The sequence below is a fragment of the Amblyomma maculatum genome, chromosome 3 (genome assembly GCF_055883805.1).
Source record: "Amblyomma maculatum isolate TAMU_Amacu chromosome 3, ASM5588380v1, whole genome shotgun sequence".
Taxonomy (NCBI): Eukaryota; Metazoa; Arthropoda; class Arachnida; order Ixodida; family Ixodidae; genus Amblyomma; species Amblyomma maculatum.
Genome location: NC_139346.1, coordinates 168,882,342 through 168,897,258, shown reverse-complemented (window position 1 = coordinate 168,897,258; position 14,917 = coordinate 168,882,342). Strand labels below are relative to the sequence as shown.

The 14,917-nt window shown below is 47.2% G+C and overlaps 1 protein-coding gene across 5 annotated transcripts in view; it reads left to right on the top strand.

Moving 5' to 3' along the window:
• Positions 1–14,917, top strand: part of LOC146196828 (uncharacterized) — a 303,939-nt gene that overhangs the window by 154,612 nt on the left and 134,410 nt on the right. For 2 of the 5 annotated variants that reach the window (XM_084598555.1, XM_084598550.1), the window contains exon 1: positions 8,764–10,134. The exons of the other annotated variants lie outside the window; for them this stretch is intronic. The gene's annotated coding sequence lies outside the window, so the exon portion shown is untranslated. Of the gene's footprint in view, positions 1–8,763; positions 10,135–14,917 lie in introns of those variants that run through there. 5 annotated transcript variants of the gene reach the window in all.

Below are 14,917 nucleotides of genomic sequence, written 5' to 3'. Positions count from 1 at the left end.
TTTTTCGTTACCATCAAAAATTTTATAACTATTATAACTATGGTGTTAGGGAACTTCACAGCTGTGAAGGTGAATGACCGCTGGTGGTCACATTCCTAACGGTCTGATGGACACGGTGACCTGAATATCGAATTTTATGGCACTTTGCGCAAGTCGGCTCCAGACAGATTAATGAAGGCCCGAGAGAGCGGCGTCTTCTCGCTCATTGTCTTGGCACGAATCCAAGCGGTCTGCCTTTTCGTCGTGCTTACATTGTTGAAGGCCGCATATCCTACAACGTTCTTTGGTATTTAGCTCTTTTTGGCTGCAATGCCCAACTTATTTACGTAACTTATGCCCAACCTATTTATATAACTTATGCCCAACTTATTTATGCCCGATTTACTTTTGACACCAATCTTGTGTATTAAATACCTAGCGAGAGGCTAAATTTTGAGGAGAGATATATTATTTCCAGTTGCGAGTCCCTCGCTCTAGCCATCTCGGAGTGAATGTGATGGATTATGGGCGTGAATTAAATATGCCAGAGTTGTATGATCCGTCGGCGAACGCAACTTGTTTTGCTGCGCTGTGCGCCAGCTTCAATACAGACACGAAGCAAACTTGTCATTAGTGGTGTGTTTGATTTAACACAAGGGGCACGCTTACTGCTTAGCTCCGTTTGGTGTCCTAATGCCGTGCTGGGCCAAGTATATATACATATCCTTCTGAGATCCGAGATGCATTATTTACAAAATTTTTGTAGGCTGTCATAATAAGCCGGTAAGAGAACACAAAGGTGAAAAGTGAGAGATATTTTTTCATCATTGATAGATTTAGCTCCGCACGATGTTCAATATATTACACGCCAGGGAAATAGCTGTACTTTTTTGCACCCAATGGGCATGCTACAACGTACAATTGCTACAACGTACAGCTTGTACAACGTACAAGCTGTGAAATTTGTGCGAAAGAGTACTTTCTCATGACAAAAGTAGAAGTATTAAAAGATGACATGAAAACAGCCTTCTTCAAGTAAATAAAAATTTTTCATTGGGTTCACTTGCTGTCATAAAAACAACCTCCTTCAACTAAATAACAATTTTCCGTTGTGCTCCCTTGCTATGTACAATTTCAAAACATGTTAGGCAAAATAATGGCTGACGTTTTGTGCAAAAAAAAAAAAGAAAAGATACGTTTTCATGATGCAGCCCCCTAACCTGCAGCACGCAGTGTTAGCTGTGTCGACCAGGTTTGGGAAGTGTTATCCACGAGTTGCTGAGGGCAGATCAAGCAAATTAAAATGCTTCTGATGGTCCATTTATTCACTAGATCTTTTATCGTGTAATAACTTATAATTCTATCTGCAAGGTCGACACCGCCCATGTTGATGTTGTATATACTCACAATGTCTGGCCGAGGAAAACCGTGCCTTGTGGATCCTCTCTATGGGCTGAAGAGAGGAAAGTTATCGGCTTTTTGTCATACCAACAAACAACAATCTGTTTTTTTTTTTTTTTTTTTTTTTTTTTGTCTTCCCTGATCCATGCTTGTAATGTTCCCCTTCCTCTTTCCTTTAGTATTTTTTTTCTTCTGAAATCTTTACCCCTTCTTTATCTGTAAGTTTGTCTATCAGTGGACCGGATGCGAAGTACCTGGCAAAATAAAGTCTTGTATGCGGGGCCTGTTTATTGATCAGGCGCAGCACTGCAGACTGAGCAATTCCGGAACTCTCTAAAGGAGCTTTATAAATTTGGAGATCAAGGATTATTCCGTCAGGAGTAGCAATGGGCGAACTTTTTTAGCTCCTCAGTATTTGTCTTCCGTGGAATGTATTGCTTCAGCTGTGTTCGTCCGCTAATGGAGATCATTTTCTCATCAGCGCACAGATACTTTGAACGAGGGAGCTTCTGGCACTTTTTCAATACGAAGCCCACCAGCAGATTTATGTGCCACAATAGGTCATCTTTCTTCTCTTCATCGCTGACTGCAACTTCATTAACCAACTGCAGGTGATTTAGCAGCTTAAAACACATCTCCCTCTCTGGACATTTTATCTGCTACAAGAGGCACTGTTGTCTTTTTTGCCTATAGGTGCGTATCTGTGGATAACACAGGCATGTGTTCCCATTGCGACAGAATGTCGCGACGGGAACCCTGCGATTGTGTTATTAATAATAATATTATTATTACTAACACAATCGCGGGGCTACGGGCTCGGCGCGAACATCGGTGCATTGAAAATACTACATCCCTGTACCTCGCAGAAAAAAAGAAGGGGCACGTGCAGCGCATCTGCGAGCTGTACAGCTGAAAAAGATGCAGTTTAAAAGCTGTGCAGTAGTCTAGATGTCAACCGAGGACCGGACGCGGCTGGTGTGCGATATGCTAATCAAGCGCTCTCAGTTGTTGGTTGTGAAAATCTCGCCCCCTCAAGTGAAGCTGGCGACGTCACTGAAATATCACACGTTGTGATAGCTATTAATCACTTTTAAATGGATTACCGACTTTAATGAGATAGTGTTAAGAGCCCCGTGTCGCAGAAAAGCCGATGTTGGCGTTGTGGTTGTAACGCGAAAATCAGAAGAAAGTAAAGGAACAATAAAGATTTTGCGGAAACCCATGGGGTCGAACACGGTTCCTTCACACTACAAGGCGAGCACGCGAATACACCACCACAGAACCCCCCTTTTTTTTTTTTTTTAATTGCCTTTATTTCACAACCACCTCAGACTGATCGATTTTACAAAAATGAGCTGGTTTACATGCAATACTGCTAATAAAGCTTTCAAATTAATCATTTTTTCAGACACATTGATAAACTCAGGTACGCAAGACTGAGTTTTCAAAACGTCAGTTGTCGGTCTTTCGAATAGAATTCCCGAAATACTCTTGATTGGTCTGACATGAAGGTCGACATGGCGAACACCCATTCGATGTTTCATGTACACGCTGCCACATTTCTTCTCTCCGAATAAAGATGGGCATAATGTATGCATTGCCTTATAACTGCCAGCTAATGTCTAGGTGCATCATTAGAAAGAAACTATTTGCGGAAGTAATAGTTCAGTGAGTAGCACAGAACCTTTCTGCTTTGTTTACCTGCGATGGGGCGCTCACTGCAACATTCCTTCGATCGCGCGTTGAACTCCTGAAAGCGACTCTTAATCGTGCTCCAATTTTTCCGAAAGAAACAAAAGTAGGGCAACAAATCTGCCACTTCTGTTCGTGTTTACTCAAATGCACATTGTCCGCATTTGCTTATTTTCTCGGGATAATTAGGTCGGAAGCAGTATTGCTTTCGACGCAGCCATTTGGTAGGCATTATTTTATTTATACGCCCGGATGGGGGAATAAACAGCATATCACTTATATATTGCTAGTTCTTTTTATCGACTGCTTCTTCTGGGACTTTTTGTTGTTAATCGATTTCCACCCGCCTCGGCGACACGGTGTATTGGGTTCCACGTCGTAATGGTTTGCTCCGAGTTAAGTTCAGTCACCCGCGGTTGTTTAACGCACACCGAATCATCAGAACAGACGCGTCACTCTATTTCACATCCCATCGAAACCCGGAAACAGCGGGGAGGGGGGGGGGGGGAGAGACCGAAGAACTCGCTTGATGTCGCTAATATTTGCCCACAATTTGGTCCTTTCGTGATCTGGTTAAATTACGTTTTTCCAGCTCTTTCTTTCATTCTCTACCTTGTGAAGAACAGAAAATGAGAGAGAGAGAGAGAGAGAGAGAGAGAGAGAGAGAGAGAGAGAGAGAGAGAGAGAGAGAGAGAGAGAGAGAGAGAGAGAGAGAGAGAGAGAGAGAGAGAGGACTTTATTTACACCGACATGGACCTCGGGGCAAAAATTCTGCAGAACACCACCAGCTTCTTCATTCTCTACCTTGTGAAGAACCAAAATTTTGCGAAACACCACCCCGACTTAAAATGTCGCGCCTGTGACTGCCCAAGAATCAAACGTTTTTAACTTTTTCCTGAGACCCTCAGAATGCACGTGTTACCCCTGCTTGTGGCAGACACAATGCGTCCAATCATACGCCGCCGTGCGCGCAATCTGGCGTGGTTACAGCTGCGGCCGTTTTTCGTTTACTTCTACCTCGAGCGAAATATAGCGTCCCTTTGGCCGTTATACTTCGGTGTGCGCGTTTACGTGCTCGTTCAGTACCACCTGTGCTATTAGACACGTGAAACGCTGCGTCAAAGGGAGAGGGAGAAAGAAACGGAAGAGGGGAGAGCAGAGAAATTTGAATTGCCGCGAGAACAATGGTTTTCACTAGAAACTTCTCTCTCTGCTCTTGGATAATAACGCTTCCACAGCAGCCGAGCTTTCTTTTCTTTTTCTTTTATGAGGAACATTGAAGTTGTAATGCCGTCTAATTGTTTGGCCAGAGTGGAAACAGGTGCCACCTTATATTGTTCTTTTTTTTTTTTCTTCTAATATGCGGGCCGCTGGTTATGATAGGTTAGCCATTTCGCTTCCAGATGACGTGACTATTTTGCACGCTTGTATTGTTCTCTGATTCAAAAGATTCAAAACGGTTGTCGTCCTGTGTGGTAACGGCACATAACCAAGGTTGGCCATGCTTTGATGCTTTCCCTAACAAAATTCGAAATTCATGTGGCCAAGTAGGCCTATAGTGAACGTTATACGTATGTACAAAGCTCCATTATAACGTTAGTCTAGAAGGCGGAAGCTTCGTGCTCCTGAATTCGAAAGCGGTTACAAAAACCACATCGACCAAGAAAGCAAGGAGTAAAGATGTAATGCATCCAGTTTAATCAAGCATTATTTAATCGAGACCATTCTGAACAAAGTGTAATCACTATATACCAGGTGTTGTGTGCGAAAAATGCATCCTGAGCGCGCATACTGCGTCCTAAACAACCTTTTTCCTTGTGCACTACACATGTCAGACGGCAAAATGCGACATGCATCATATGCTTTTAAAGTAGTTGAACTTTTGCTTCCTGTTCTTTCTGTTCGTGTTATTCTTTTGCCTCGTGGGGTACATGAGTATAGAGCACTTACTCCAATTTAAGTGACGACAGGCATGAAAACCTAGCCATGCTGTCGTAAGTCATGGCTTCAGATTAGCGGTACTCTTCATTGGGAACAAAGCGCCCATTCATAATGGGCAGCCGCAGTGGCCGTTGTGGCTCATTGCAGTTTAGTACTCGCTGTGCAACGCAGAACGCAAAGGAAAGCTGCCACGGGTTCCATAAACGTTTCGCATCTTCGTGATACATTTCTTCTTTTTTTTTTTTTCCTTTATGAAGTATTGGGCGGTGAGACCTATATCGTCACCGGCACCCTCATCAGCACTCACGTGCGCAACGATGAACATGTACCATGTTCTAAATTTAAAACTTTTAGATCGTTTTTTTTTTTTTTTCTCTAAATTTAAGACATACTTCCATGATAAGTGTCATTGAGTGTCAGAAGTAGTCACTGTGCTAACACATATTGAATTTCTGAAGAACTGTGCGCCCTGAGCTGCCTTCCAAGATACTTCACGAGAAACAGGAGCCGTAGTGGAGTGCTACGGCGTAATTTCGATTGCCTGGGGATCTTTAACGCACACTGACATCCCACAGCACACGAACGCCTCTCCATTTCGCCATCATCGAAACGCAGCCACCGGCGATCAGATTCGAACCCGGGTACTCCGGCTGAGTAGCCTGACGTCTTAGCCACTGTACTACCGCGGCGCGAATAAGAATAGTAATTGTTTAGTAGGGAGGAAAATTGCGCAGCATCTATCACGCTTTTATTTGTGAACACCTGAACCGCGCTGTAAAGGAAGGAAAGAAGCTGGATGTGAAAGTAGAAAGATAAAGGAGCAGTAGTGGAGGGCTGCGGAGTAATTTCGACTACCTGCATGCTACCTTGGGATCTTTAACGTGCACTTGCTCGGCAGGGGATCCGAGGAATGGAGATTCGATTAACGTGCACCGACATCGCTCAGCACTCGGATGCCTCTTCGTTTCAACTCCTCGGAAACGCAGCCGCCGGCTCTATAAATAAATTTGCAAAAGTGAGACAGGCAGCTCGCCTTCCTTTCCCCAACAACTTACTAAACAAAGAAATATTTCCCGTCGTCTCTCTACGTGGTAGCCTTACCTAGCTCATTGAACGTGCGCTTCCGGGAGAACTCCGATACGGGGGCAGCCTGTCCCGAACACTTCCGGCAAAACCCGAGCCGAAACGGAGGTACTAGAGTCCCTAGAAGTATTTGCAATATTTCTAGGGACCCTAGAGGTACTAACTACGATTTTACAAAGGGGTGAAGGGTGCTACCAAATTTTTCGTGGCACAGGAAAGTGCTGCCGACTTCCCCCCCTTAACAGCCCAGTCAAACCGGTTTCTTCAAGCGTCGTAAAATGGTCTTATCGCGTAATATAAATGTGCTGCGGCTGGCTAATACTGCTGATACTCCAGCTAGCCTGTTTCGCTTTTCGGAAGTGGGCTCTGATTCCATAGCTTTCTGTTTCTGGGGATCAACTTGCGTTTCATTGGTGTGCGAGAATAGTGAACCTATCCAAAGGACGCTCTGCTGCGCACACTGCAATGGTGAGCTTAATGCCCCCCCCCCCCCCCCCCCCCCCCCCCCCCCTTCCCGTCCTATCCGTCCTTTGGGGATTTCGCCATGGTCAGGCGCGGCCTGTGCCGTCGCATTATAAGTGTACCACGTGTCGCAGCCTTGTGTGCACGTGACATGTTCGCCTGCTCAGGTCGAGGTTGCGGGATAGAATACCTGCCGTACCACCCGTGTTTCTACGGAAGCGCGCAATGTCCGGTCACTTTAGAGGCCCGGCTGACCGAGACTGCTCAGGAACCCTCCACTATACACAGCTACTCTTTATTTCTCGCTTCAATTGATCACTCTCCCATTGATTCATTTCCTTTGGGCCAGGTTGAGGCGTCAGCCGAGAGTGAGGCAGTTAATGTGCCTTCGTATCCTTAGCTTTGAACGGCATAAACAAAATATAAAAATATAAAAAAAAACTTGAGAATCTGACGTAAAGAAAGGATTAAAAGAGGGACAATTACTAACGTAACAGAGGATTAAAGGTCAGTGTTACGACCAAGCATCCGCATTTGCGCGCTCTATTGTTCGCCTGTGGGCATGGAAAAGTTTTGTGAATATGTGGTGATGGTCCATTGGCTCTAAGTGAGCCTGTTTCCAGGAATCCTGTTTTGTAAGCATGTTTTGCTTTGTGGACAACCTGCAAATGCCAAATTGGCCCTGTCAAGAGAACGTCTGGAAAAACACAAAGAAACGTCCCCCTGCGGGAAATAGCAGGAAGTGCTTTCTTTTGTTCACCCTTCCAGTCGAGAAGTGCTATCCTCCAGTGATGAATGCCTCCTATCCAAAGGAGACGACAGAGTGACATGTCCGCTGACGTGCAGGACAAGAGAAGAGCATGACTCATACAGCCATTAAGTGATTTCCCGGGAATGCAGGAAAGATTTGCAATTGTCGAAAAGGGACAATGTTGGGAGCCCTATGCGGCGCCACGTGCACTCGGGTTTCTGAGAAGTAAAACCCCTTGTCGGAACCAGCCTGTGGTTTCTTTGCTGAAGAATAGAAATGTACCTCCTCTCCTCGCCGTTCCCAAGCTTTTCCCGCCAACAAGTGATCACGCCCAACGAATGAATGCCGGACCCGTCAGTGCTTCAGACCATCAGTGCAGTGATGTGTTCGATTGGATGCCGATACCTGAGGGGCGTGCCCTGGATTTGGTTGGTCAGCATCTTCAGAGAGGGGCTGGACATAGGGGGTTTTTAAGGACGCTGCAGAGCACGAAATGTCGCTCTGGGCCCTGGGTAAACGGCTCATCCAGTCGCTTCTCGCTATGAACTCTTAACGCTTGTCATTTTGCTGATGTACCCTTCTTCTTCATGTAAATATTCTTGTAAATACGTTTTCTCAAAGTGCCAGTAAACCTGCTTGTACATATTTTACCAACTTCGAAGATTCAGTCCTTCTTGAACCCGGAGTCTCTGCACGCTACCAAGTGAAGGCCGGGTCGCCATAGCCCCAGCGTCACGACAGTCAGTATAAAGAAATACAGTGAGGGTGAAAGAAAAAGATGGAAAATGATGTCATGAATGAGCAAACACAGAGACGGAAACTAAAAGTCGACTAAATGAGATTCTAAAAGGGTCGACTGAAATAATGGCGACATTGAACGAAAGGCCATTTGTCGCGCAAATATGAGAACTGAACGCGGCCTTCGCAACGTGGCGAATTCTCCTCCGATGAGGCGCGCATATAACGCAGCTGTGTCCGCGGGAAACAACGCGCAAAAGGCACGCGCGCACACTCCGTCGTCGTTAGAGGGACGCCAATTCGGCATCTGTGACATTACAATGAAGGCAACCGAAATGGAGCTCCTTACAATCGTCTCTTCTTTATGACATTGAGTGGATGCTCCTTTTGTTGTTATTGTCGTTTGTTGGTTTGCCAATTTTATTCCTAATTCGCTTCTCTTTGCTGATTTGCCGAAAACTCATTTACCTCTATTTTACTTTCTTTTTATTATTTCTGGCACCTGCTATTCACTTTTCGTAAAGAGCGCGTTCGTTTTAACGTCCATTTATCTCTCTCTCTTTCTTCTTCCATCTTTATCGCGCCCTTCAAACGTCCCCAAGCCGAGTGCGCGTCGTGAGGGTGTGATGAACGGAACACCTGTTCCAGGCACTCCCGCGGTTAGCTAGCGCGCGCGCGCGCAGCGCAGCAGCGCTTGCTAACAGACGCACAGACACTTACATACAGCAGCAGCAGCAGCAGCCGCCAGCGGCGACGCGAAAGCAAAACATTCCTCCTCCGGCCAGCGACGCGAGCGCAGGGTTGAATAGAGCAGCCCCTAGAGAGTCTGCCGCTACGGATCATCGCCGCCGACGCAGCCGCAACTGCCGACGCCGCAAGCCAGCCAGCCACCGTCGGCGCTCCTCAATGAACGACTTGCGACGAGGACCGCACGCCCCGTCGTCGCCGAAGCAGGCGTTCGTACACCTCGCCGTCGTTTGTCGTCACCATTCCTATGAGGACAATTTAAGTGAGAGAGGACGGTGATTTTCATTCGCCGCTTTCCTCTTCCCGAATACGCCGAAGGACGTCCCCCGTCGTGTGCGCACGGTATCCACGTGGACAACTGGCTGCTTACAAAGCACAATTCGGTCCTTGTTCCCCAAAGAACGGCTTGAAACATTGCCTCTGGTTTACCTGTCTCTTGGACGTATCTTGGATATAATGAAGACTTGGAGTGCGGGAAACCGTGTGTTGTGCTATGGGAGTGTGTGGTCTCCCGTGTAGAGGACTCCCCGTGAACGTCCTGAAAAGTCTTTGGTGTAGATCTACGGGGTGATAGTGATCGACACCAACTTATCCGCATCAGTCATTTTCCCTTACCCTTCATTTTTTTTCTTTAACGTAGCGATATGGAAGGTGGCCAGAAAGCAGGCTTCGTCATCGGCAAGCTTTCTTCTGGGATTGCCTTAGTTGGATAGATGAGGCGAACGTGACATTTGCCTCTTTTGGTGCAGACAACCACTTACGACGCCTATGACTCTGCCTTTCGGGTGATGCGATAAGAAACCCTGAGATGCGGCGTTGCCGCACGGCCCTCTGTATCATCAAACCAGGTGGAGAAGCGAGACAGATAACCAATCTAAGCCTGGCTATCGGCAGTGTGACACCCAGCGCGCCTTATAGTACGGCACTAGTCTGCTTTGCATTCATCGTAGCCTAAACTGGACGGGCTGTTGTTCGTGCATCTGTTCTGAGAAGGAAACGAAGTTGATACACAAAGCTCGCGCACTGTCGCTGCTGCTGCGGACGGTGCACACGCGCACACAGGGCTCGTGCTCGGATTCGATGACCGGTGGCAAATTTTCCAGAACTGAGACTTGTAGCCTTTGCAGGCGTATCTAGGCAGGAAGAAGCCGAGGCAGGACGCTTGGAGTGACCCTTCTCATCGCCTTGCTCTAGTCTCTTGACTTCACAGCGCGCCTTCGTTCTTCGAGGTCCGGACGCCTTCCAGGAGGACACTGGTGTGGTGGTGCTGTCGTCTCCCGTTACAGAGGACCGCCACCGAACTGTTTAGCCAAGAGTAGAAAAACAATAACAAACGGAAAGTAAGTGTTCTTCATTGATCCTTGTACAAACATCGAAAAGAAAAACACGGCACCCGTCCAAACGTGTAAGGCGAGCGCCAATATATTCGTTGCATCACGGTTACACGTGCACGCTGGCGCAAGTCCACCTAATCGCGCAACAGAGAACAAACAGGCCGTGCTGCTTACGTAATTACGACGCTGCGATGAATGACCGCACTTAAGAGATAAATTGCAATATGAGGTTACTCTGCCACTGCGTTCGGCTTTTCTATCTGCTGCACATTGTGCGCTTTTGCGCCAGTCTTGCGAGGCGTGATACAAAAGCCACGTCAGGGTTCTGGCTATACCAGGTACCAGCGCATTTCACAGACGTGAGTTAGTCATGCGCCACGGCCTTCCTGGTTGTCCGAATGCATAAGCATGGTTGTTGCTCTGTTGCCCTAATGGGTTTGCACACTACAAAGCGTGTGCGAGCACGGAATATATACATGCATTTTGTTTTCTGTCGCTAGACATAGCATGGGCTGTGGGCAGCACCGGGGAAACTTAGAAAAACCTGGTTGCTTGATCTTTCCCGTGAGAGTACGCATGAGAGATCGCGTGAAACGATATTACTCCTGTTAGAAGATAAGATTAAACGCTAGGCCATACTTCGGGTTAGATAAGCGAGGTCACGGTGTATGCTGCAATGGAGATGTACTTTAGATTCACTGCGGAATAATTCTGTGTTTGTCGATATTTGAAACAACAGTATTGCGCGAAAGGTGAATGCTTTGAAGCGACGATTATTACTCATCTGGAGGTGCGGCAGTTGGAAAATATCTCAGTACCATACATACCAGACGGACGTACCTCAGTGTCTCCTTCGTAGCAACTGCGCGTTTTACGCTTAAAGTCAAAAGTTTTATTGGGCACCTAGACATTGAAAGACCGTCAGCATGCCGTTGTAGACCAGTACAGGTGCGATAAGACGACGCTGAGGAATCAAAAAGTTAAGAGGACGCTCAACATTTTTCTTAACAGTAAACGCGATAGCACTTTATACTTAATTAGGTTTTTTGGTGAAAGGAAGACGCAGTATCTCCCGTCTTTTCGGTGTACATCAACTATATAGCAAAGTTCTCCGTCCACACCTGAAATCGCGCCGTAAGGGAAAGAACACCGCCTCAACTACAGACCTCCATTTTTTCCTACCACATTCCGAACACTTGCGACATAACCCGAGCCGAAACTGGGTTACGGTGGTGGCTTTTGGACCAAACAAACTGTATATGCTCTCGGCGAAAGTTTAACGGACAATAATAGTGCACGTGCAGTGTGATTGCGGCCTGTAAGAAAGTCAGAGCCAGTTGTAACAAGGGATGCGCTCCGCACAAGCAAGACTGTGCATGGGCGAGGCGGAAACGCTGCTCAAGTGACGAAGCCCACGTGTCAAGCGATACATCTTTCATAAGCCAAGAGCGGCTGATGTGGACGCCGGCCTTTGACGCGCGCGCAAAGCTTGGCTTCTTTCCCACCAGCCCCGGCTGATATAGTACTGCTTACCTACTACTGGGTGTTTTTAGTGCAAGCCACCGCACATTTGCATGCTTCGGATGAATAAGGTGCTCCGATGAGCGTTGGTAAGTTACATTTTCCGGCCCGGCTTTTAGAACCTGTGGGTGATTACTGAGGTGGGTCAGCCTTCCCCCAAATATTGAAAGATAGAGAACTATTCGCTACTAGAGGCGCATACTTCAATAAGAGGGCAGAAATCGCCCTCACGTCAGCTGCCCTTGTGATTCTTGTAAAATTGCCACGTGTAAAGTGTGGCTGCGCACGTAGGAAAAAAAAAAAAAAAACAGGCAAGACAAGAATAGTTGAACGAATGAATGAAATGGGCCTACTCAACATGTGGGCGGCGTATTGCCAAACGATTTTCCGCAGCTGTTGTTGTGGCTGTGGGAAGAAGGAAAAGAAAATGCACAGACTCTGTAGCTGAGCCACCTCCGCTGCCTCGTGGGGACAGAAGAGAAAATAGAGAAGGGAAACAGAAGAGGGAGAGAAAGACGCGCGCCGCAACAACAGCCGTCGTCCACCACCGAAGCAGTGGCAGGTGCAATGACGGCCTACAACAGATACAATTGTAAGATGGCTGGCTAGCCCCCGTAGCAAGCGGCGTTGACCTACCGCCCCACCCCCGTAGGGCCAGGAACTGCCACCCTTCACCACCTCCTGTGATATTCCGCAAACGCATTTGGCGAGACGTCGCATAAAAGCACGCTTCTTATGACAGGATGTTTTATATGTCGCGTCTCAGAATGCGAAGTAAAAGGCAATGCACAACCCAAGGCTGGTAGATATGTAGGGCAGTTGGTAATACATTTGGAAATTAAAAACCGCTGCCGACGACACAAGGCCTCGGTCGTCGCCTCCCTCTGTTCTGTGTCTGTTGCGGTACTTATGTCGTGCATGCTTAATGAGAAGTGAAACAGCATATCTCTACCTTGAACGCTGCACAAAGATCCATTGCGTCAAAATTTTCTCACGAAATCACGTGACTTTTTTTTTTTTTTGACGGACATAGAATGGTTATACTATTTTGCTAAGCTCTGAACGACCGGATTAATGTTTTTGTAATAAAAGTTACAAAGGCGATTGATTTTGCTTGAGACGATCAAATTGCTATTACGGCTCCGGTTATTTTCAGAACGCACCCCGAAAACGCACATATTCCAAGGTGCAAAGAGTAGTGATTTCGAATCGGTTATTTCTGCGTAAACAAAAAAAGTAATTGTGTTCAGGAATGGTGTTCGAACTGTTGTCTGAGTGGTTTGAGACCGGGCTTTTACCCATTGCGCTACAAAGGTGGCGGATACATTTGTTATTTGCGCTTCTTTACGTTCGCGAAGTCTACTGTCTTCCGTTGGATGACGCTATTGTCTGCGTCGTCTTCATCGACCTCGTGGACTCGTGTGCGTCCAAGGAGTGTGCTCTGATAATAAGCCCTAACCGTCGTCGGTTTTGTGTAAATAAATCCTTACAAGGAAGGAAAAGCACTATAACTTATACAGACGGTGGGCACCAAAACCGCGCCGTAAGCGAAGGAGCAAGCTGAGCGTGAAATGATTCAGCGCCGCCGTCTCTGGATCAGCAGCCGCGCACATACTACCGACTAAACGTCACGTTGCTTTCAGGGTCGCTGAGCCACACTGTGTGCAATATGGGATGTATCCTTGCAACTGGAATAGTACTGAACACTAACTACAGATGTTATGCTCCCTAATCGACGCGGCGCCGTTACTCCAGACGGTATACTGGACGTAAACTAAGCACTAAAATGTTTTGCTGAAATTTCATGGCCAGCGGAAAACGTATAGCGGTCAAACAGATACAAAAGAAAGTGCGTGCTTAATCGGTTCCGCTGGCCACCGTTATACACAATGCCAACTATTCTATAGCACTCTATTTGCCCGGTACTGTGAATACCTGAGGTATTACATCCAGTGGTGGTTTTTGTATGTCCAAGCGTTGTGGTATAAAAGAGGACTGAACAAGAGTTGAGGGGGGGCTCAGGTCGCAAGCCGAGCCAACGTTTCGACAAAGGGACTTGTCTTCGTCTGCCTCGTACTGTGTCATCATCTTCCTCTCATTCTACCCAGACGTTGTAGTGTTACAGAAAGCCGACACTTAAGGTTAGCCCCATTGTCCTTGAGTAGCTCGTTATGTGGTCTTGGTAGAGTAAGTGGTAAAAGAAATCCAGCTGAATTTAGCACTCAGTCTCGAGACGCGCCTACTTTAGACGCACATACCGTTGACAATTAAGCTTTCAGGCCTAATCCCGCAACGCAGTGTCTTCGAAGTGAGCTGCACCTGATCTTCCGCGTGAATCGACAGGAAAGATCCAGCATCTTCCACATTAATGATTCTGTCAGTGAACTTTCGACAGCTTTGTCGGATTATACACAGTGAAAGATGCGATATGGCACCGGTATTCTAGAACGACTACGACGTACGGCGATTCCGAGCCTAAATTTAACCGTCGTAGCCAGCACGAGCTTGGCCGCCTAAGCCACGTCTCACACTTGACTCTTTTTTTTTTTTTTTTTTTCGCCGCCGCAAGTCCTCCAATCGGAACACTGGTTAGTCGAGCGGGGTTTTCCTTTCGGCCCTAGTTAAAATCCGTGCTTTCAGGAATTGTTTCCTTTGCTCCCAGTGTAGTCTTACCCATGAAGGCATATCTTGATGATGATGATGTGGGATTAAATACGCGATAGATCGCGCTACAAGGGAGCGAAGCTACCGCGAAGCAGTTGTTTCCACATAACGGGATCTTTCCTCCCTGCTGCGAACCTATGCGGAACAGACGCGAGAGCCAACGGCGCACGTTTTACTCTACAGACTGGACTGCACGCAACCCCAGAAAGTTATGCTGGCGCAATAAATATCACGCGTGTTGAGGATATGTAGTACAACGTGTCCGCTAGGCGTTCATCGTGAACGTTTTCGCGAATTGCCTCGCCCTTGGCGCTCAAAACCACCGTACTCTGTTATCTGAGCCTTTTTATTTTGTATTCTCCTCGGGTGGCCCAGCGCCTCCTAAAGCGAGGGGAAAAAGCGGAACCGCGAGCGTTGATAGCGGCTGGCGCGACGCGTGCCGTTACCCGGGTTCTGTCACTTCCGGGGCTTGCTTCCTCACGGCCAGACAAGCAAGCAGTCTGTGCGGCAAAGTATAACAGAGCGCGACCTTGTCTATTGCGCTTGCCCCCTTCCCGCTCCGCAAGCATGCGCACACACTCCAAGAAGCACGCATGGGCAAGAA